Genomic DNA, 21,390 nt, shown 5'->3' on the forward strand with positions numbered 1-21,390 from the left:
CTGTTCACAGAAATCCACAGGCTTGTGGTTGCCAGGCAACCACACTGGGCTGAGATTGACTGAACATCACTGTGAGGTGGATTTTAGGCTCTAGGTTTGAAAATTTAAAAGATTGGGGTAGTCAAATTTGGAACACATCGACCACAGACAGACCAAAAGGTCGTTCAATTACTTCCCTCCACTTCTCAAAATATGTCAAATTTTCTTGATCACTACAACTGTAAAAAAAAATTCTGAGGCAACATAGAGAGGCTAATCAAATACTGCACGATTGGAATGGCTGTGGTTGTATGAGGTGGAAAGCTGCAGAGTTGGGCTGAAACAGTTCACAGAAAGCCACAAGCTTGTGGTTGCCAGGCAACCACACTGGGCTGTGATTGGCTGAGCACCATTGTGAGCTGGACTTTTGGCTCTAGGATACAAGTGTGCAGTAGGAGACCTGAGTCACAATGCTGGGCGTTGCCATGGAGACCTCAGTGGCACAGAGGACCTTGTAGGGCAAGATTTAAATAGGATGAATATTCTTGGCCTGGTATGCCACAATATTCTCTCCGAAGGCTTCACTGCTCAGAATTTGTGGATGGAAATGCTTGCCAATCTACACATTGATGTACATTCAATAGGATATTAAATATGCCAGGGCCTCGCAGATGACCTCTGCCATGTCCTATCCTTGAGCATACGCTTTTCCCTTGTCATGTCAGTCATTTTGCTGAGTCCTGTTCCCTAAGCTATTCAGTCAAGACTTGCTGGCATCATTCACCTGCAGTATAAGAGCTTTCTGTGAAATTTCTCAGCAGAAATCCTCTGCAAGCACATAGCTTTGGATATGAGAGACAGTGGTGGAAGTTGAATTTCAAGGGAAGATATTTGAAAACAATGAAACAAGCCCCGAATAAGACCATTACATGTTTCCCAGATGAATATGTTTGGAAATATGGGGGAAGATGGAGATCAAGACTGAGAAGAGTGCACACCCATTTCAAGGTACAAAAACCAGGGAAAAACATGGGAAAGCAAGAGAGCTGGTTAATTTGATGTAAAAATCTTTGATGATGAAAGGAAAATTATATTCTCATGGTGATTTAATCAGGCTGTAGCAGTGAAGTTCTCATGTTGGTTGTCCTATGTGTGGCCTTCTGCATTGGGCAGTGGATGCAGGACAGGAGATCTTCAAATAAATCTGGTGGAACACAAAATAGTGAAAAAAATATCAATCTAAATCCTGTGTATTCCTTCCCTTTGAGAACATATGTGGATAATATCCAGAGTTTCAAAAGAGAAAATGTCTATTGGGTCATGGTTTCACCAATGAAATGGTCACTTCACATAACATTTTGAATTTTGCTTTCACAGTTGCTCATGTACCGGGCCTGAGTAAAGCAGAATGCAGAGTAAGCCTCATCAATAGTTGTGCATTCCATAAGGGGTTTTAAAACCAGTGAAATCCTTTGGACTTAGTGTTTGTATTTAATTGGTTGATTGGTTTTTCAAATTGTTTGTTTTACTATTTTTAACTTTGGGAGTCAGGGAAGCCCTCACTCATAGTGATTTAGACCTCTCCACAAGCTCTGAAGTTATTCATGTAACAGCTATTACATGTTATAAGTTTCTCCTATTAAAACTTGAAAGACTAACAGACTCTGTTACTTTTCATCTAAATTCAGTGTTGCGCTAAATTCAGTGTTGGAATTTTTTTACAAGTCCTTTGAAATGTGTCCTCCTCTAGTCACTGGTCGTGCTGGAATGTACTTTCTTGTGAAGACAGGATTTGAGCAAATTGACACAAGTACAGTGTGCCACTTCTCTGGACACCTGGTTAAATATCAAGTTGCCTAAATGGTGTGTGTTTTACTTTGATCTCTGCTCACACTTTGCTCATCCAGTTAGAACCACAGGGCTCCAGGCCATAGCGTTCTAGGCCTAAACAAGAAAATTTCCATTCCGTTTTGGGAGTTCATTCATCTCTCATAATTACTTTTTCCACAAATGTGTGCTTCAGGAGAGTCCCTGTCTAAATGTGGAGAGGCCCATTTTCATTCACTCAATTTCAGACTTTCTAAGATTTTCAGTTACTAGAGGTTTGCCCAGACTTGCCATTGTCAAGGGACAGTGCACTTCACTTGAAGTTGTGCAGTATTACTTCATGTGTGTCCGTGGAAATTCCACCAATGGGAAACTCTTGCTGTAGTCATGTCCAAGTGTTTCTGCGTAAGACAATATAACTAATAAAGGATGTGGTTTCAAGCAGAATGAGGAATGGAGGGATAATCTTTATTTCAGTGCAGGTTGACCTTTCAAAGAAACAGTAATTCCTATGAAATAGGAGGTAAAATCTTTTGTAAAGAGACATGGATATGACATGCTCAAATTTATGTCACATTTTTTAAAAAGCCAAGGGCATTTGAGAAATTCTTGGCTGCTGAATTGTCCCTTTTTTCAAATTTCTCATAGGTAAGACACTCCAGTTTCTTCAAACCATGGTACTGTTCCTTCCATGTAAAAAAACAAAGCAAAAAAACAAAATAAATTAAAACAAAACCCATCAAATTACATTTCAGGGCACACAATAGCTCAGCAGGCCCACTATTCAAGAAGATAGAGGTACAGAAGCCTCAGCCTTCAGCCCATGGCCTGAAGATTTGTCTCTATCATGGCCCCTCAATTCCCTGGCATGTCCACATTAACTCATGAATCTTTACTCATTTCCTCTTCAAATGCACAGGATCCAATATATTTGAACCCTGTTCACCTGGGCTGTAATCATCCAAGGACACAACAGAAGAAGGGCAGCCACCCCCTTGCCTGGGGCCTTGGAGCTTAGCACAATAGAAATGGAAACCTGAACAAGGGGAGCCAAAACAAAGAGAGGAATATTCCTAAAGTCTGAAACACAGAAGCTACCTATAGACCAGTAGTGGGATTTCACAAATTATGTAAGAATCTCTGTGCACATGCTTGGCATGGTCGCTCATGCCTATAATCCCAGCAATCTGGGGGCTGAGGTGGATGGATCCTTGGGAGTTCCAGTCCATCGTGGGCTACGAATTTATCTCAAGGCCTCTTTCAACAACTACATAAGATGCTGTTTCCAAAAAGAGGACAACAGAAAACTAGACACACTTGGTCTAGGTCCCGGAGTTCACTACATGAGTTGTGGAGTCTAAATATTCCATGCCATGAGAAAATACCTGGGATTTTTAGTGAAAGGGGCATTTGCATCCCTTTTCTAAGGGTTTCCCTTTCACCATGTTACATTTGAATTCTGGGAAAACCTGCTGGTGACAAGCTATCTAGCATTATGTTGGTTTAGGTATTGAGCTAGTACCGCATGTTTAGTGTTCAGGGTTATGCCGGAATGGCTGCAGACCTCCTTGAAATAGCTATTGCAGACAAGTGAACCCCGAGGAAGCTGGATAGTTGAAGCAGGCACTCCAAATATTCATGCACTGCAAGGATTCACTTTCATTTTGGGACTCATCTTCTGGTTGCTGGCTTTTAGTGCTAACTGATACTACCATGGTGGCAGTAATCCAGCAGAGACTGCATGTATGGTTTGCAAGTTTGCTTCCCAAGCCACCAGAAACTTGGCAGAACACAAATCATTGTGGCATTTTCTTTCCTCCCCTGAAACATTTGGCTTTCTAAGTTTGAAAATTGAATAGACTGGGCTAGTGAGGTTTGGACCCCATGTACCACCAACAGAGCTAAAGACAGAGCCAATTACTTCCCTCCACTTGTCAAAATATGTCAAATTTGCTTGGTCACCACAACTTCAAAGAAAATTCTGAGGCAACTTAGAGAGGTGAATCAAATGCTGCCTGATTGGAATGGCTGTGGTTGTATGAGGTGGAAAGCTGCAGAGTTGGGCTGAAACTGTTCACAGAAATCCACAGGCTTGTGGTTCCCAGGCAACCGCACTGGGCTGAGATTGGCTGAACATCACTGTGAGGTGGATTTTAGGCTCTAGGTTTGAAAATTTAAAAGACTGGGGTAGTCAAGTTTGGAACACATCGACCACAGACAGACCAAAAGGTCTTTCAATTACTTCCCTCCACTTCTCAAAATATGTCAAATTTTCTTGATCACTACAACTGTACAAAAAATTCTGAGGCAACATAGAGAGGCTAATCAAATACTGCATGATTGGAATGGCTGTGGCTGTATGAGGTGGAAAGCTGCAGAGTTGGGCTGAAACAGTTCACAGAAAGCCACAAGCTTGTGGTTGCCAGGCAACCACACTGGGCTGTGATTGGCTGAGCACCATTGTGAGCTGGACTTTAGGCTCTAGGATACAAGTGTGCAGTAGGAGAGCTGAGTCACAATGCTGGGCGTTGCCATGGAGACCTCAGTGTCACAGAGGACCTTGTAGGGCAAGATTTAAATAGGATGAATATTCTTGGCCTGGTATGCCACAGGATTCTCACTTAAGGCTTCACTGCTGAGAATTTGGGGATGGAAATGCTTGCCAATCTACACATGGATGTACTTTCAATGGGATATGAAATATGCCAGGACCTGGCAGATGTTCTCTGACATGTCCTATCCTTGAGCATATGCTTTTCCCTTGTCATGTCTGTCATTTGGCTGAGTCCTGTTCCCTAAGCTATTCAGTCAAGACTTGCTGGAATCATTCACCTGCAGTATAAGAGCTTTCTGTGAAATCTCTCAGCAGAAATCCTCTGCAAGCACATAGCTTTGGATATGAGAGACAGTGGTGGAAGTTGAATTTCAAGGGCAGATGTTTGAAAACAATGAAACAAGCCCCGAATAAGATCTTTACATGTTTCCCAGATGAATATGTTTGGAAATACGGGGGAAGATGGAGATCAAGACTGAGAAGAGTGCACACCCATTTCAAGGTACAAAAACCTGGGAAAAACATGGGAAAGCAAGAGAGCTGGTTAATTTGATGTAAAAATCTTTGATGATGAAAGGAAAATTATATTCTCATGGTGATTTAATCAGGCTGTAGCAGTGAAGTTCTCATGTTGGTTGTCCTATGTGTGGCCTTCTGCATTGGGCAGTGGATGCAGGACATGAGATCTTCAAATAAATCTGGTGGAACACAAAATAGTGAAAAAAATATCAATCTAAATCCTGTGTATTCCTTCCCTTTGAGAACATATATGGATAATGTCCAGAGTTTCAATAGAGAAAATATCTATTAGGTAATGGTTTCACCAATGAAATGGTCACTTCACATAACATTTTGAATTTTGCTTTCACAGTTGCTCATGTACCGGGCCTGAGTAAAGCAGAATGCAGAGTAAGACTCATCAATAGTTGTGCATTCCATAAGGGGTTTTAAAACCAGTGAAACCCTTTGGACCTAGTGTTTGTATTTAATTGGTTGATTGGTTTTTCAAATTGTTTGTTTTACTATTTTTAACTTTGGGAGTCAGGGAAGCCCTCACTCATAGTGATTTAGACCTCTCCAGAAGCTCTGAAGTTATTCATGTAACAGCTGTTACATGTTATAAGTTTCTCCTATTAAAACTTGAAAGACTAACGACTCTGCTACTTTTCATCTAAATTCAGTGTTGCGCTAAATTCCGTGTTGGACTTTCTTTACAAATCCTTTCAAATGTGTCCTCCTCTAGTCACTGGTCGTTTTGGAATGTACTTTCTTGTGTAGACAGGATTTGAGCAAATTGACACAAGTACAGTTTGCCACTACTCTGGACACCTGTTTAAATATCGAGTTGCCTAAATGGTGTGTGTTTTACTTTGATCTCTGCTCACACTTTGCTCATCCAGTTAGAACCACAGGGCTCCAGGCCATACCATTCTAGGCCTAAACAAGAAAATTTCCATTCCGTTTTGGCAGTTCATTCGTCTCTCATAATTACTTTTTCCACAAATGTGTGCTTCAAGAGAGTCCCGGTCTAAATGTGGAGAGGCCCATTTTCCTTCTCTCACTTTCTTACTTTCTAACATTTTCAGTTACTAGAGGTTTGCCCAGACTTGCCATTGTCAAGGGACAGTGCACTTCACTTGAAGTTGTGCAGTATTACTTCATGTGTCTACGTGGAAATTCCACCAATGGGAAACTCTTGCTGTAGTCATCTCCAAGTGTTTCTGCGTAAGACAGTATAACTAACAAAGGATGTGGTTTCAAGCAGAATGAGGAATGGAGGGATAATCTTTATTTCAGTGCAGGTTGACCTTTCAAAGAAACAGTAATTCCTATGAAATAGGAGGTAAAATCTTTTGTAAAGAGACATGGATATGACATGCTCAACTTTATGTCACATTTTTTAAAAAGCCAAGGGCATTTGAGAAATTCTTGGCTGCTGAATTGTTCCTTTTTTCTAATTTCTCATAGGTAAGACACTACAGTTTCTTCAAACCATGGTACTGTTCCTTCCATGTAAAAAAGCAAAGCAAAAAACAAAATAAATTAAAACAAAACCCATCAAATTACATTTGAGAACACACAATTGCTCAGCAGGCCCGCTATTCAAGAAGCTAGAGGTACAGAAGCCTCAGCCTTCAGCCCACGGCCTGAAGTTTTGTCTCTATCATGGCCCCTCAATTCCCTGGCATGTCCACATTAACTCATGAATCTTTACTCATTTCCTCTTCAAATGCACAGGATCCAATATATTTGAACCCTGTTCACCTGGGCTGTAATCATCCAAGAACACACCAGAGGAAGGGCAGCCACCCCCTTGCCTGGGGCCTTGGAGCTTAGCACATTAGAAATGGAAACCTGAACAAGGGGAGCCAAAACAAAGAGAGGAATATTCCTAAAGTCTGAAACACAGAAGCTACCTATAGACCAGTAGTGGGATTTCACAAATTATGTAAGAATCTCTGTGCACATGCTTGGCATGGTCGCTCATGCCTATAATCCCAGCAATCTGGGGGCTGAGGTGGATGGATCCTTGGGAGTTCCAGTCCATCGTGTGCTACGAATTTATCTCAAGGCCTCTTTCAACAACTACATAAGATGCTGTTTCCAAAAAGAGGACAACAGAAAACTAGACACACTTGGTCTAGGTCCCGGGGTTCACTACATGAGTTGTGGAGTCTAAATATTCCATGCCATGAGAAAATACCTGGGATTTTTAGTGAAAGGGGCATTTGCATCCGTTTTCTAAGGGTTTCCCTTTCACCATGTTTCATTTGAATTCTGGGAAAACCTGCTGGTGACAAGCTATCTAGCATTATGTTGGTTTAGGTATTGAGCTAGTACCTCATGTTTAGTGTTCAGGGTTATGCTGGAATGGCTGCAGACCTCCTTGAAATAGCTATTGCAGACAAGTGAACTCCGAGGAAGCTGGATAGTTGAAGCAGGCACTCCAAATATTCATGCACTGCAAGGATTCACTTTCATTTTGGGACTCATCTTCTGGTTGCTGGCTTTTAGTGCTAACTGATACTACCATGGTGGCAGTAATCCAGCAGAGACTGCATGTATGGTTTGCAAGTCTGGTTCCCAAGCCACCAGAAACTTGGCAGAACACAAATCATTGTGGCATTTTCTTTCCTCCCCTGAAACATTTGGCTTTCTAAGTTTGAAAATTAAATAGACTGGGCTACTCAGGTTTTTTACCCCATGTACCACCAACAGAGCTAAATACAGAGCCAATTACTTCCCTCCATTGTCAAAATATGTGAAATTTTCTTGGTCACCACAACTTCAAAGGAAATTCTGAGGCAACTTAGAGAGGTGAATCAAATACTGCCTGATTGGAATGGCTGTGGTTGTATGAGGTGGAAAGCTGCAGAGTTGGGCTGAAACTGTTCACAGAAATCCACAGGCTTGTGGTTGCCAGGCAACCACACTGGGCTGAGATTGGCTGAACATCACTGTGAGGTGGATTTTAGGCTCTAGGTTTGAAAATTTAAAAGACTGGTGTAGTCAAGTTTGGAATACATCGAGCACAGACAGACCAAAAGGTCGTTCAATTACTTCCCTCCACTTCTCAAAATATGTCAAATTTTCTTGATCACTACAACTGTAAAAAAAATTCTGAGCCAACATAGAGAGGCTAATCAAATACTGCATGATTGGAATGGCTGTGGTTGTATGAGGTGGAAAGCTGCAGAGTTGGGCTGAAACAGTTCACAGAAAGCCAAAAGCTTGTGGTTGCCAGGCAACCACACTGGGCTGTGATTGGCTGAGCACCATTGTGACCTGGACTTTAGGCTCTAGGATACAAGTGTGCAGTAGGAGACCTGAGTCACAATGCTGGGCATTGCCATGGATACCTCAGTGTCACAGAGGACCTTGTAGTGCAAGATTTAAATAGGATGAATATTCTTGGCCTGGTATGCCACAGGAATCTCACTGAAGGCTTCACTGCTCAGAATTAGGGGATGGAAATGCTTGCCAATATACACATGGGTGTACTTTCAATGGGATATGAAATATGCCGGGGCCTGGCAGATGTTCTCTGACATGTCCTATCCTTGAGCATATGCTTTTCCCTTGTCATGTCTGTCATTTGGCTGAGTCCTGTTCCCTAAGCTATTCAGTCAAGACTTGCTGGAATCATTCACCTGCAGTATAAGAGATTTCTGTGAAATTTCTCAGCAGAAATCCTCTGCAAGCACATAGCTTTGGATATGAGAGACAGTGGTGGAAGTTGAATTTCAAGGGCAGATATTTGAAAACAAAGAAACAAGCCCCGAATAAGATCTTTACATGTTTCCCAGATGAATATGTTTGGAAATACGGGGGAAGATGGAGATCAAGACTGAGAAGTGTGCACACGCATTTCAGGGTACAAAAACCAGGGAAAAACATGGGAAAGCAAGAGAGCTGGTTAATTTGATGTAAAAATCTTTGATGATGAAAGGAAAATTATATTCTCATGGTGATTTAATCAGGCTGTAGCAGTGAAGTTCTCATGTTGGTTGTCCTATGTGTGGCCTTCTGCATTGGGCAGTGGATGCAGGACAGGAGATCTTCAAATAAATCTGGTGGAACACAAAATAGTGAAAAAAATATCAATCTAAATCCTGTGTATTCCTTCCCTTTGAGAACATATATGGATAATGTCCGGAGTTTCAAAAGAGAAAATGTCTATTGGGTCATGGTTTCACGAATGAAATGGTCACTTCACATAACATTTTGAATTTTGCTTTCAGAGTTGCTCATGTACCGGGCCTGAGTAAAGCAGAATGCAGAGTAAGCCTCATCAATAGTTGTGCATTCCATAAGTGGTTTTAAAACCAGTGAAACCCTTTGGACCTAGTGTTTGTATTTAATTGGTTGATTGGTTTTTCAGATTGTTTGTTTTACTATTTTTAACTTTGGGAGTCAGGGAAGCCCTCACTCATAGTGATTTAGACCTCTCCAAAAGCTCTGAAGTTATTCATGTAACAGCTATTACATGTTATAAGTTTCTCCTATTAAAACTTGAAAGACTAACAGACTCTGCTACTGTTCATCTAAATTCAGTGTTGCGCTAAATTCAGTGTTGGACTTTTTTTTACAAGTCCTTTGAAATGTGTCCTCCTCTAGTCACTGGTCGTGCTGGAATGTACTTTCTTGTGAAGACTGGATTTGAGCAAATTGATACAAGTAAAGTTTGCCACTACTCTGGACACCTGGTTAAATATCGAGTTGCCTAAATGGTGTGTGTTTTACTTTGATCTCTGCTCACACTTTGCTCATCCATTTAGAACCACAGGGCTCCAGGCCATAGCGTTCTAGGCCTAAACAAGAAAATTTCCATTCCGTTTTGGGAGTTCATTCGTCTCTCATAATTACTTTTTTAACAAATGTGTGCTTCAGGAGAGTCCCGGTCTAAATGTGGAGAGGCCCATTTTCATTCACTCACTTTCAGACTTTCTAAGATTTTCAGTTACTAGAGGTTTGCCCAGACTTGCCATTGTCAAGGGACAGTGCACTTCACTTGAAGTTGTGCAGTATTACTTCATGTGTCTACGTGGAAATTCCACCAATGGGAAACTCTTGCTGTAGTCATCTCCAAGTGTTTCTGCGTAAGACAATATAACTAACAAAGGATGTGGTTTCAAGCAGAATGAGGAATGGAGGGATAATCTTTATTTCAGTGCAGGTTGACCTTTCAAAGAAACAGTAATTCCTATGAAATAGCAGGTAAAATCTTTTGTAAAGAGACATGGATATGACATGCTCAACTTTATGTCACATTTTTTAAAAAGCCAAGGGCATTTGAGAAATTCTTGGCTGCTGAATTGTTCCTTTTTTCTAATTTCTCATAGGTAAGACACTACAGTTTCTTCAAACCATGGTACTGTTCCTTCCATGTAAAAAAGCAAAGCAAAAAACAAAATAAATTAAAACAAAACCCATCAAATTACATTTGAGAGCACACAATTGCTCAGCAGGCCCACTATTCAAGAAGCTAGAGGTACAGAAGCCTCAGCCTTCAGCCCACGGCCTGAAGTTTTGTCTCTATCATGGCCCCTCAATTCCCTGGCATGTCCACATTAACTCATGAATCTTTACTCATTTCCTCTTCAAATGCACAGGATCCAATATATTTGAACCCTGTTCACCTGGGCTGTAATCATCCAAGAACACACCAGAGGAAGGGCAGCCACCCCCTTGCCTGGGGCCTTGGAGCTTAGCACAATAGAAATGGAAACCTGAACAAGGTGAGCCAAAACAAAGAGAGGAATATTCCTAAAGTCTGAAACACAGAAGCTACCTATAGACCAGTAGTGGGATTTCACAAATTATGTAAGAATCTCTGTGCACATGCTTGGCATGGTCGCTCATGCCTATAATCCCAGCAATCTGGGGGCTGAGGTGGATGGATCCTTGGGAGTTCCAGTCCATCGTGGGCTACGAATTTATCTCAAGGCCTCTTTCAACAACTACATAAGATGCTGTTTCCAAAAAGAGGACAACAGAAAACTAGACACACTTGGTCTAGGTCCCGGGGTTCACTACATGAGTTGTGGAGTCTAAATATTCCATGCCATGAGAAAATACCTGGGATTTTTAGTGAAAGGGGCATTTGCATCCGTTTTCTAAGGGTTTCCCTTTCACCATGTTTCATTTGAATTCTGGGAAAACCTGCTGGTGACAAGCTATCTAGCATTATGTTGGTTTAGGTATTGAGCTAGTACCTCATGTTTAGTGTTCAGGGTTATGCTGGAATGGCTGCAGACCTCCTTGAAATAGCTATTGCAGACAAGTGAACTCCGAGGAAGCTGGATAGTTGAAGCAGGCACTCCAAATATTCATGCACTGCAAGGATTCACTTTCATTTTGGGACTCATCTTCTGGTTGCTGGCTTTTAGTGCTAACTGATACTACCATGGTGGCAGTAATCCAGCAGAGACTGCATGTATGGTTTGCAAGTCTGGTTCCCAAGCCACCAGAAACTTGGCAGAACACAAATCATTGTGGCATTTTCTTTCCTCCCCTGAAACATTTGGCTTTCTAAGTTTGAAAATTGAATAGACTGGGCTAGTCAGGTTTTTTACCCCATATACCACCAACAGAGCTCAATACAGAGCCAATTACTTCCCTCCATTGTCAAAATATGTGAAATTTTCTTGGTCACCACAACTTCAAAGAAAATTCTGAGGCAACTTAGAGAGGTGAATCAAATACTGCCTGATTGGAATGGCTGTGGTTGTATGAGGTGGAAAGCTGCAGAGTTGGGCTGAAACTGTTCACAGAAATCCACAGGCTTGTGGTTGCCAGGCAACAACACTGGGCTGAGATTCGCTGAACATCACTGTGAGGTGGATTTTAGGCTCTAGGTTTGAAAATTTAAAAGACTGGTGTAGTCAAGTTTGGAATACATCGAGCACAGACAGACCAAAAGGTCGTTCAATTACTTCCCTCCACTTCTCAAAATATGTCAAATTTTCTTGATCACTACAACTGTAAAAAAAATTCTGAGCCAACATAGAGAGGCTAATCAAATACTGCATGATTGGAATGGCTGTGGTTGTATGAGGTGGAAAGCTGCAGAGTTGGGCTGAAACAGTTCACAGAAAGCCAAAAGCTTGTGGTTGCCAGGCAACCACACTGGGCTGTGATTGGCTGAGCACCATTGTGACCTGGACTTTAGGCTCTAGGATACAAGTGTGCAGTAGGAGACCTGAGTCACAATGCAGGGCATTGCCATGGATACCTCAGTGTCACAGAGGACCTTGTAGTGGAAGATTTAAATAGGATGAATATTCTTGGCCTGGTATGCCACAGGAATCTCACTGAAGGCTTCACTGCTCAGAATTTGGGGATGGAAATGCTTGCCAATCTACACATGGGTGTACTTTCAATGGGATATGAAATATGCCGGGGCCTGGCAGATGTTCTCTGACATGTCCTATCCTTGAGCATATGCTTTTCCCTTGTCATGTCTGTCATTTGGCTGAGTCCTGTTCCCTAAGCTATTCAGTCAAGACTTGCTAGAATCATTCACCTGCAGTATAAGAGCTTTCTGTGAAATTTCTCAGCAGAAATCCTCTGCAAGCACATAGCTTTGGATATGAGAGACAGTGGTGGAAGTTGAATTTCAAGGGCAAATATTTGAAAACAAAGAAACAAGCCCCGAATAAGATCTTTACATGTTTCCCAGATGAATATGTTTGGAAATACGGGGGAAGATGGAGATCAAGACTGAGAAGAGTGCACACCCATTTCAAGGTACAAAAACCAGGGAAAAACATGGCAAAGCAAGAGAGCTGGTTAATTTGATGTAAAAATCTTTGATGATGAAAGGAAAATTATATTCTCATGGTGATTTAATCAGGCTGTAGCAGTGAAGTTCTCATGTTGGTTGTCCTATGTGTGGCCTTCTGCATTGGGCAGTGGATGCAGGACAGGAGATCTTCAAATAAATCTGGTGGAACACAAAATAGTGAAAAAAATATCAATCTAAATCCTGTGTATTCCTTCCCTTTGAGAACATATTTGGATAATGTCCGGAGTTTCAAAAGAGAAAATGTCTACTGTGTCATGGTTTCACCAATGAAATGGTCACTTCACATAACATTTTGAATTTTGCTTTCACAGTTGCTCATGTACCGGGCCTGAGTAAAGCAGAATGCAGAGTAAGCCTGATCAATAGTTGTGCATTCCATAAGTGGTTTTAAAACCAGTGAAACCCTTTGGACCTAGTGTTTGTATTTAATTGGTTGATTGGTTTTTCAGATTATTTGTTTTACTATTTTTAACTTTGGGAGTCAGGGAAGCCCTCACTCATAGTGATTTAGACCTCTCCAAAAGCTCTGAAGTTATTCATGTAACAGCTATTACATGTTATAAGTTTCTCCTATTAAAACTTGAAAGACTAACAGACTCTGCTACTTTTCATCTAAATTCAGTGTTGCGCTAAATTCAGTGTTGCACTTTTTTTTACAAGTCCTTTGAAATGTGTCCTCCTCTAGTCACTGGTCGTGCTGGAATGTACTTTCTTGTGAAGACAGGAATTGAGCAAATTGATACAAGTACAGTTTGCCACTACTCTGGACACCTGGTTAAATATCGAGTTGCCTAAATGGTGTGTGTTTTACTTTGATCTCTGCTCACACTTTGCTCATCCAGTTAGAACCACAGGGCTCCAGGCCATAGCGTTCTAGGCCTAAACAAGAAAATTTCCATTCCGTTTTGGGAGTTCATTCGTCTCCATAATTACTTTTTTAACAAATGTGTGCTTCAGGAGAGTCCCTGTCTAAATGTGGAGAGGCCCATTTTCATTCACTCACTTTCAGACTTTCTAAGATTTTCAGTTACTAGAGGTTTTCCCAGACTTGCCATTGTCAAGGGACAGTGCACTTCACTTGAAGTTGTGCAGTATTACTTCATGTGTGTCCGTGGAAATTCCACCAATGGGAAACTCTTGCTGTAGTCATCTCCAAGTGTTTCTGCATAAGACAATATAACTAAAAAAGGATGTGGTTTGAAGCAGAATGAGGAATGGAGGGATAATCTTTATTTCAGTGCAGGTTGACCTTTCAAAGAAAAAGTAATTCCCATGAAATAGGAGGTAAAATCTTTTGTAAAGAGACATAGATATGACAATCTAAACTTTATGTCACATTTTTTAAAAAGCCAAGGGCATTTGAGAAATTCTTGGCTGCTGAATTGTCCCTTTTTTCAAATTTCTCATAGGTAAGACACTCCAGTTTCTTCAAACCATGGTACTGTTCCTTCCATGTAAAAAACCAAAGCAAAAAACAAAATAAATTATAACAAAACCCATCAAATTACATTTGAGAGCACACAATTGCTCAGCAGACCCACTATTCAAGAAGCTAGAGGTACAGAAGCCTCAGCCTTCAGCCCACGGCCTGAAGTTTTGTCTCTATCATGGCCCCTCAATTCCCTGGCATGTCCACATTAACTCATGAATCTTTACTCATTTCCTCTTCAAATGCACAGGATCCAATATAATTGAACCCTGTGCACCTGGGCTGTAATCATCCAAGAACACACCAGAGGAAGGGCAGCCACCCCCTTGTCTGGGGCCTTGGAGCTTAGCACAATAGAAATGGAAACCTGAACAATGGGAGCCAAAACAAAGAGAGGAATATTCCTAAAGTCTGAAACACAGAAGCTACCTATAGACCAGTAGTGGGATTTCACAAATTATGTAAAAATCTCTGTGCACATGCTTGGCATGGTCGCTCATGCCTATAATCCCAGCAATCTGGGGGCTGAGGTGGATGGATCCTTGGGAGTTCCAGTCCATCGTGGGCTACGAATTTATGTCAAGGCCTCTTTCAACAACTACATAAGATGCTGTTTCCAAAAAGAGGACAACAGAAAACTAGACACACTTGGTCTAGGTCCTGGGGTTCATTACATGAGTTGTGGAGTCTAAATATTCCATGCCATGAGAAAATACCTGGGATTTTTAGTGAAAGGGGCATTTGCATCCCTTTTCTAAGGGTTTCCTTTTCACCATGTTACATTTGAATTCTGGGAAACCCTGCTGGTGACAAGCTATCTAGCATTATGTTGGTTTAGGTATTGAGCTAGTACCGCATGTTTAGTGTTCAGGGTTATGCTGGAATGGCTGCAGACCTCCTTGAAATAGCTATTGCAGACAAGTGAACTCCGAGGAAGCTGGATAGTTGAAGCAGGCACTCCAAATATTAATGAACTGCAAGGATTCACTTTCATTTTGGGACTCATCTTCTGGTTGCTGGCTTTTAGTGCTAACTGATACTACCATGGTGGCAGTAATCCAGCAGAGACTGCATGTATGGTTTGCAAGTCTGGTTCCCAAGCCACCAGAAACTTGGCAGAACACAAATCATTGTGGCATTTTCTTTCCTCCCCTGAAACATTTGGCTTTCTAAGTTTGAAAATTGAATAGACTGGCCTAGTCAGGTTTTTTACCCCATGTACCACCAACAGAGCTAAAGTCAGAGCCAATTACTTCCCTCCATTGTCAAAATATGTGAAATTTTCTTGGTCACCACAACTTGAGAGAAAATTCTGAGGCAACTTAGAGAGGTGAATCAAATACTGCCTGATTGGAATGGCTGTGGTTGTATGAGGTGGAAAGCTGCAGAGTTGGGCTGAAACTGTTCACAGAAATCCACAGGCTTGTGGTTGCCAGGCAACCACACTGGGCTGAGATTGGCTGAGCACCATTGTGAGCTGGACTTTAGGCTCTAGGATACAAGTGTGCAGTAGGAGACCTGAGTCACAATGCTGGGCGTTGCCATGGACACCTTAGTGGCACAGAGGACCTTGTAGGGCAAGATTTAAATAGGATGAATATTCTTGGACTGGTATGCCACAGGATTCTCACTGAAGGCTTCACTGCTCAGAATTTGGGGATGGCAGTGCTTGCCAATCTACACATGGATGTACGTTCAATGGGATATGAAATATGCCAGGGCCTGGCAGATGTTCTCTGACATGTCCTCTCCTTGAGCATATGCTTTTCCCTTGTCATGTCTGTCATTTGGCTGAGTCCTGTTCCCTAAGCTATTCAGTCAAGACTTTGCTGGAATCATTCACCTGCAGTATAAGAGCTTTCTGTGAAATTTCTCAGCAGAAACATTCGGCAAGCACATCGCTTTGGATATGAGAGACAGTGGTGGAAGTTGAATTTCAAGGGCAGATATTTGAAAACAATGAAACAAGCCCCGAATAAGATCTTTACATGTTTCCCAGATGAATATGTTTGGAAATACGGGGGAAGATGGAGATCAAGACTGAGAAGAGTGCACACCCATTTCAAGGTACAAACACCAGGGAAAAATATGGGAAAGCAAGAGAGCTGGTTAATTTGATGTAAAAATCTTTGATGATGAAAGGAAAATTATATTCTCATGGTGATTTAATCAGGCTGTAGCAGTGAAGTTCTCATTTTGGTTGTCCTATGTGTGGCCTTCTGCATTGGGCAGTGGATGCAGGACAGGAGATCTTCAAATAAATCTGGTGGAACACAAAATAGTGAAAAAAATATCAATCTAAATCCTGTGTATTCCTTCCCTTTGAGAACATATATGGATAATGTCCGGAGTTTCAAAAGAGAAAATGTCTATTGGGTCATGGTTTCACCAATGAAATGGTCACTTCACATAACATTTTGAATTTTGCTTTCACAGTTGCTCATGTACCGGGCCTGAGTAAAGCAGAATGCAGAGTAAGCCTCATCAATAGTTGTGCATTCCATAAGGGGTTTTAAAACCAGTGAAATCCTTTGGACCTAGTGTTTGTATTTAATTGGTTGATTGGTTTTTCAAATTGTTTGTTTTACTATTTTTAACTTTGGGAGTGAGGGAAGCCCTCACTCATAGTGATTTAGACCTCTCCAAAAGCTCTGAAGTTATTCATGTAACAGCTATTACATGTTATAAGTTTCTCCTATTAAAACTTGAAAGACTAACAAACTCTGTTACTTTTCATCTAAATTCAGTGTTGCGCTAAATTCAGTGTTGGAATGTTTTTACAAGTCCTTTGAAATGTGTCCTCCTCTAGTCACTGGTCGTGCTGGAATGTACTTTCTTGTGAAGACAGGATTTGAGCAAATTGACACAAGTACAGTGTGCCACTACACTGGACACCTGCTTAAATATCGAGTTGCCTAAATGGTGTGTGTTTTACTTTGATCTCTGCTCACACTTTGCTCATCCAGTTAGAACCACAGGGCTCCAGGCCATAGCGTTCTAGGCCTAAACAAGAAAATTTCCATTCCGTTTTGGGAGTTCATTCGTCTCTCATAATTACTTTTTCCACAAATGTGTGCTTCAGGAGAGTCCCTGTCTAAATGTGGAGAGGCCCATTTTCATTCACTCACTTTCAGACTTTCTAAGATTTTCAGTTACTAGAGGTTTGCCCAGACTTGCCATTGTCAAGGGACAGTGCACTTCACTTGAAGTTGTGCAGTATTACTTCATGTGTGTCCGTGGAAATTCCACCAATGGGAAACTCTTGCTGTAGTCATGTCCAAGTGTTTCTGCGTAAGACAATATAACTAACAAAGGATGTGGTTTCAAGCAGAATGAGGAATGGAGGGATAATCTTTATTTCAGTGCAGGTTGACGTTTCAAAGAAACAGTAATTCCTATGAAATAGGAGGTAAAATCTTTTGTAAAGAGACATGGATATGACATGCTCAACTTTATGTCACATTTTTTAAAAAGCCAAGGGCATTTGAGAAATTCTTGGCTGCTGAATTGTCCCTTTTTTCAAATTTCTCATAGGTAAGACACTCCAGTTTCTTCAAACCATGGTACAGTTCCTTCCATGTAAAAAACCAAAGCAAAAAACAAAATAAATTAAAACAAAACCCATCAAATTACATTTGAGAGCACACAATTGCTCAGCAGGCCCACTATTCAAGAAGCTAGAGGTACAGAAGCCTCAGCCTTCAGCCCTTGGCCTGAAGTTTTGTCTCTATCATGGCCCCTCAATTCCCTGGCATGTCCACATTAACTCATGAATCTTTACTCATTTCCTCTTCAAATGCACAGGATCCAATATATTTGAACCCTGTTCACCTGGGCTGTAATCATCCAAGAACACACCAGAGGAAGGGCAGACACCCCCTTGCCTGGGGCCTTGGAACTTATCACAATAGAAATGGAAACCTGAACAAGGTGAGCCAAAACAAAGAGAGGAATATTCCTAAAGTCTGAAACACAGAAGCTACCTATAGACCAGTAGTGGGATTTCATAAATTATCCAAGAATCTCTGTGCACATGCTTGGCATGGTCGCTCATGCCTATAATCCCAGCAATCTGGGGGCTGAGGTGGATGGATCCTTGGGAGTTCCAGTCCATCGTGGGCTACGAATTTATCTCAAGGCCTCTTTCAACAACTACATAAAATGCTGTTTCCAAAAAGAGGACAACAGAAAACTAGACACACTTGGTCTAGGTCCCGGGGTTTACTACATGAGTTGTGGGGTCTAAATATTCCATGCCATGAGAAAATACCTGGGATTTTTAGTGAAAGGGGCATTTGCATCCCTTTTCTAAGGGTTTCCCTTTCACCATGTTACATTTGAATTCTGGGAAAACCTGCTGGTGACAAGCTATCTAGCATTATGTTGGTTTAGGTATTGAGCTAGTACCGCATGTTTAGTGTTCAGGGTTATGCTGGAATGGCTGCAGACCTCCTTGAAATAGCTATTGCAGACAAGTGAACCCCGAGGAAGCTGGATAGTTCAAGCAGGCACTCCAAATATTCATGCACTGCAAGGATTCACTTTCATTTTGGGACTCATCTTCTGGTTGCTGGCTTTTAGTGCTAACTGATACTACCATGGTGGCAGTAATCCAGCAGAGACTGCATGTATGGTTTGCAAGTTTGCTTCCCAAGCGACCAGAAACTTGGCAGAACACAAATCATTGTGGCATTTTCTTTCCTCCCCTGAAACATTTGGCTTTCTAAGTTTGAAAATTGAATAGACTGGGCTAGTCAGGTTTGGACCCCATGTACCACCAACAGAGCTAAAGACAGAGCCAATTACTTCCCTCCACTTGTCAAAATATGTCAAATTTGCTTGGTCACCACAACTTCAAAGAAAATTCTGAGGGAACTTAGAGAGGTGAATCAAATACTGCCTGATTGGAATGGCTGTGGTTGTATGAGGTGGAAAGCTGCAGAGTTGGGCTGAAACTGTTCACAGAAATCCACAGGCTTGTGGTTGCCAGGCAACCACACTGGGCTGAGATTGGCTGAACATCACTGTGAGGTGGATTTTAGGCTCTAGGTTTGAAAATTTAAAAGACTGGTGTAGTCCAGTTTGGAACACATCGACCACAGACAGACCAAAAGGTCGTTCAATTACTTCCCTCCACTTCTCAAAATATGTCAAATTTTCTTGATCACTACAACTGTAAAAAAAATTCTGAGGCAACATAGAGAGGCTAATCAAATACTGCATGATTGGAATGGCTATGGTTGTATGAGGTGGAAAGCTGCAGAGTTGGGCTGAAACAGTTCACAGAAAGCCACAAGCTTGTGGTTGCCAGGCAACCACACTGGGCTGTGATTGGCTGAGCACCATTGTGAGCTGGACTTTAGGCTCTAGGATACAAGTGTGCAGTAGGAGACCTGAGTCACAATGCTGGGCGTTGCCATGGAGACCTCAGTGTCACAGAGGACCTTGGAGGGCAAGATTTAAATAGGATGAATATTTTTGGCCTCATATGCCACAGGATTCTCACTGAAGGTTTCACTGCTCAGAATTTGGGGATGGAAGTGCTTCCCAATCTACACATGGATGTACTTTCAATGGGTTATGAAATATGCCAGGGCCTGGCAGATGTTCTCTGACATGTCCTATCCTTGAGCATATGTTTTCCCTTGTAATGTCTTTCATTTGGCTGAGTCCTGTTCCCTAAGCTATTCAGTCAAGACTTGCTGGAATCATTCACCTGCAGTATAAGAGCTTTCTGTGAAATTTCTCAGCAGAAATCCTCTGCAAGCACATAGCTTTGGATATCAGAGACAGTGGTGGAAGTTGAATTTCAAGGGCAGATATTAGAAAACAAAGAAACAAGCCCCGAATAAGATCTTTACATGTTTCCCAGATGAATATGTTTGGAAATACAGGGGAAGATGGAGATCAAGACTGAGAAGAGTGAACACACATTTCAAGGTACAAAAACCAGGGAAAAACATGGGAAAGCAAGAGAGCTGGTTAATTTGATGTAAAAATCTTTGATGATAAAAGGAAAATTATATTCTCTTGGTGATTTAATCAGGCTGTAGCAGTGAAGTTCTCATGTTGGTTGTCCTATGTGTGGCCTTCTGCTTTGGGCAGTGGATGCAGGACAGGAGATCTTCAAATAAATCTGGTTGAACACAAAATAGTGAAAAAAATATCAATCTAAATCCTGTGTATTCCTTCCCTTTGAGAACATATATGGATAATGTCCGGAGTTTCAAAAGAGAAAATGTCTATTGGGTGATGGTTTCACCAATGAAATGGTCACTTCACATAACATTTTGAATTTTGCTTACACATTTGCTCATGTACCGGGCCTGAGTAAAGCAGAATGCAGAGTAAGCCTCATCAATAGTTGTGCATTCCATAAGTGGTTTTAAAACCAGTGAAACCCTTTGGACCTAGTGTTTGTATTTAATTCGCTGATTGGTTTTTCAAATTGTTTATTTTACTATTTTTAACTTTGGGAGTCAGGGAAGCCCTCACTCATAGTGATTTAGACCTCTCCATAAGCTCTGAAGTTATTCATGTAACAGCTATTACATGTTATAAGTTTCTCCTATTAAAACTTGAAAGACTAACAGACTCTGCTACTTTTCATCTAAATTCAGTGTTGGACTTTTTTTACAAGTCCTTTGAAATGTGTCCTCCTCTAGTCACTGGTCGTGCTGGAATGTACTTTCTTGTGAAGACAGGATTTGAGCAAATTGACACAAGTACAGTTTGCCACTACTCTGGACACCTGGTTAAATATCGAGTTGCCTAAATGGTGTGTGTTTTACTTTGATCTCTGCTCACACTTTGCTCATCCAGTTAGAAGCACAGGGCTCCAGGCCATAGCGTTCTAGGCCTAAACAAGAAAATTTCCATTCCGTTTTGGGAGTTCATTCATCTCTCATAATTAGTTTTTCCACAAATGTGTGCTTCAGGAGAGTCCCTGTCTAAATGTGGAGAGGCCCATTTTCATTCACTCAATTTCAGACTTTCTAAGATTTTCAGTTATTAGAGATTTGCCCAGACATGCCATTGTCAAGGGACAGTGCACTTCTCTTGAAGTTGTGCAGTATTACTTCATGTGTTTCCGTGGAATTTCCACCAATGGGAAACTCTTGCTGTAGTCATCACCAAGTGTTTCTGCGTAAGAAAATATAACTAACAAAGGATGAGGTTTCAAGCAGAATGAGGAATGGAGGGATAATCTTTATTTCAGTGCAGGTTGACCTTTCAAAGAAATAGTAATTCCTATGAAATAGGAGGTAAAATCTTTTGTAAAGAGACATGGAT

This window comes from Cavia porcellus, unplaced genomic scaffold (assembly GCF_034190915.1).
Source record: "Cavia porcellus strain 051 isolate PalLab524CR breed Dunkin Hartley unplaced genomic scaffold, mCavPor4.1 scaffold_60, whole genome shotgun sequence".
Taxonomy (NCBI): domain Eukaryota; kingdom Metazoa; phylum Chordata; class Mammalia; order Rodentia; family Caviidae; genus Cavia; species Cavia porcellus.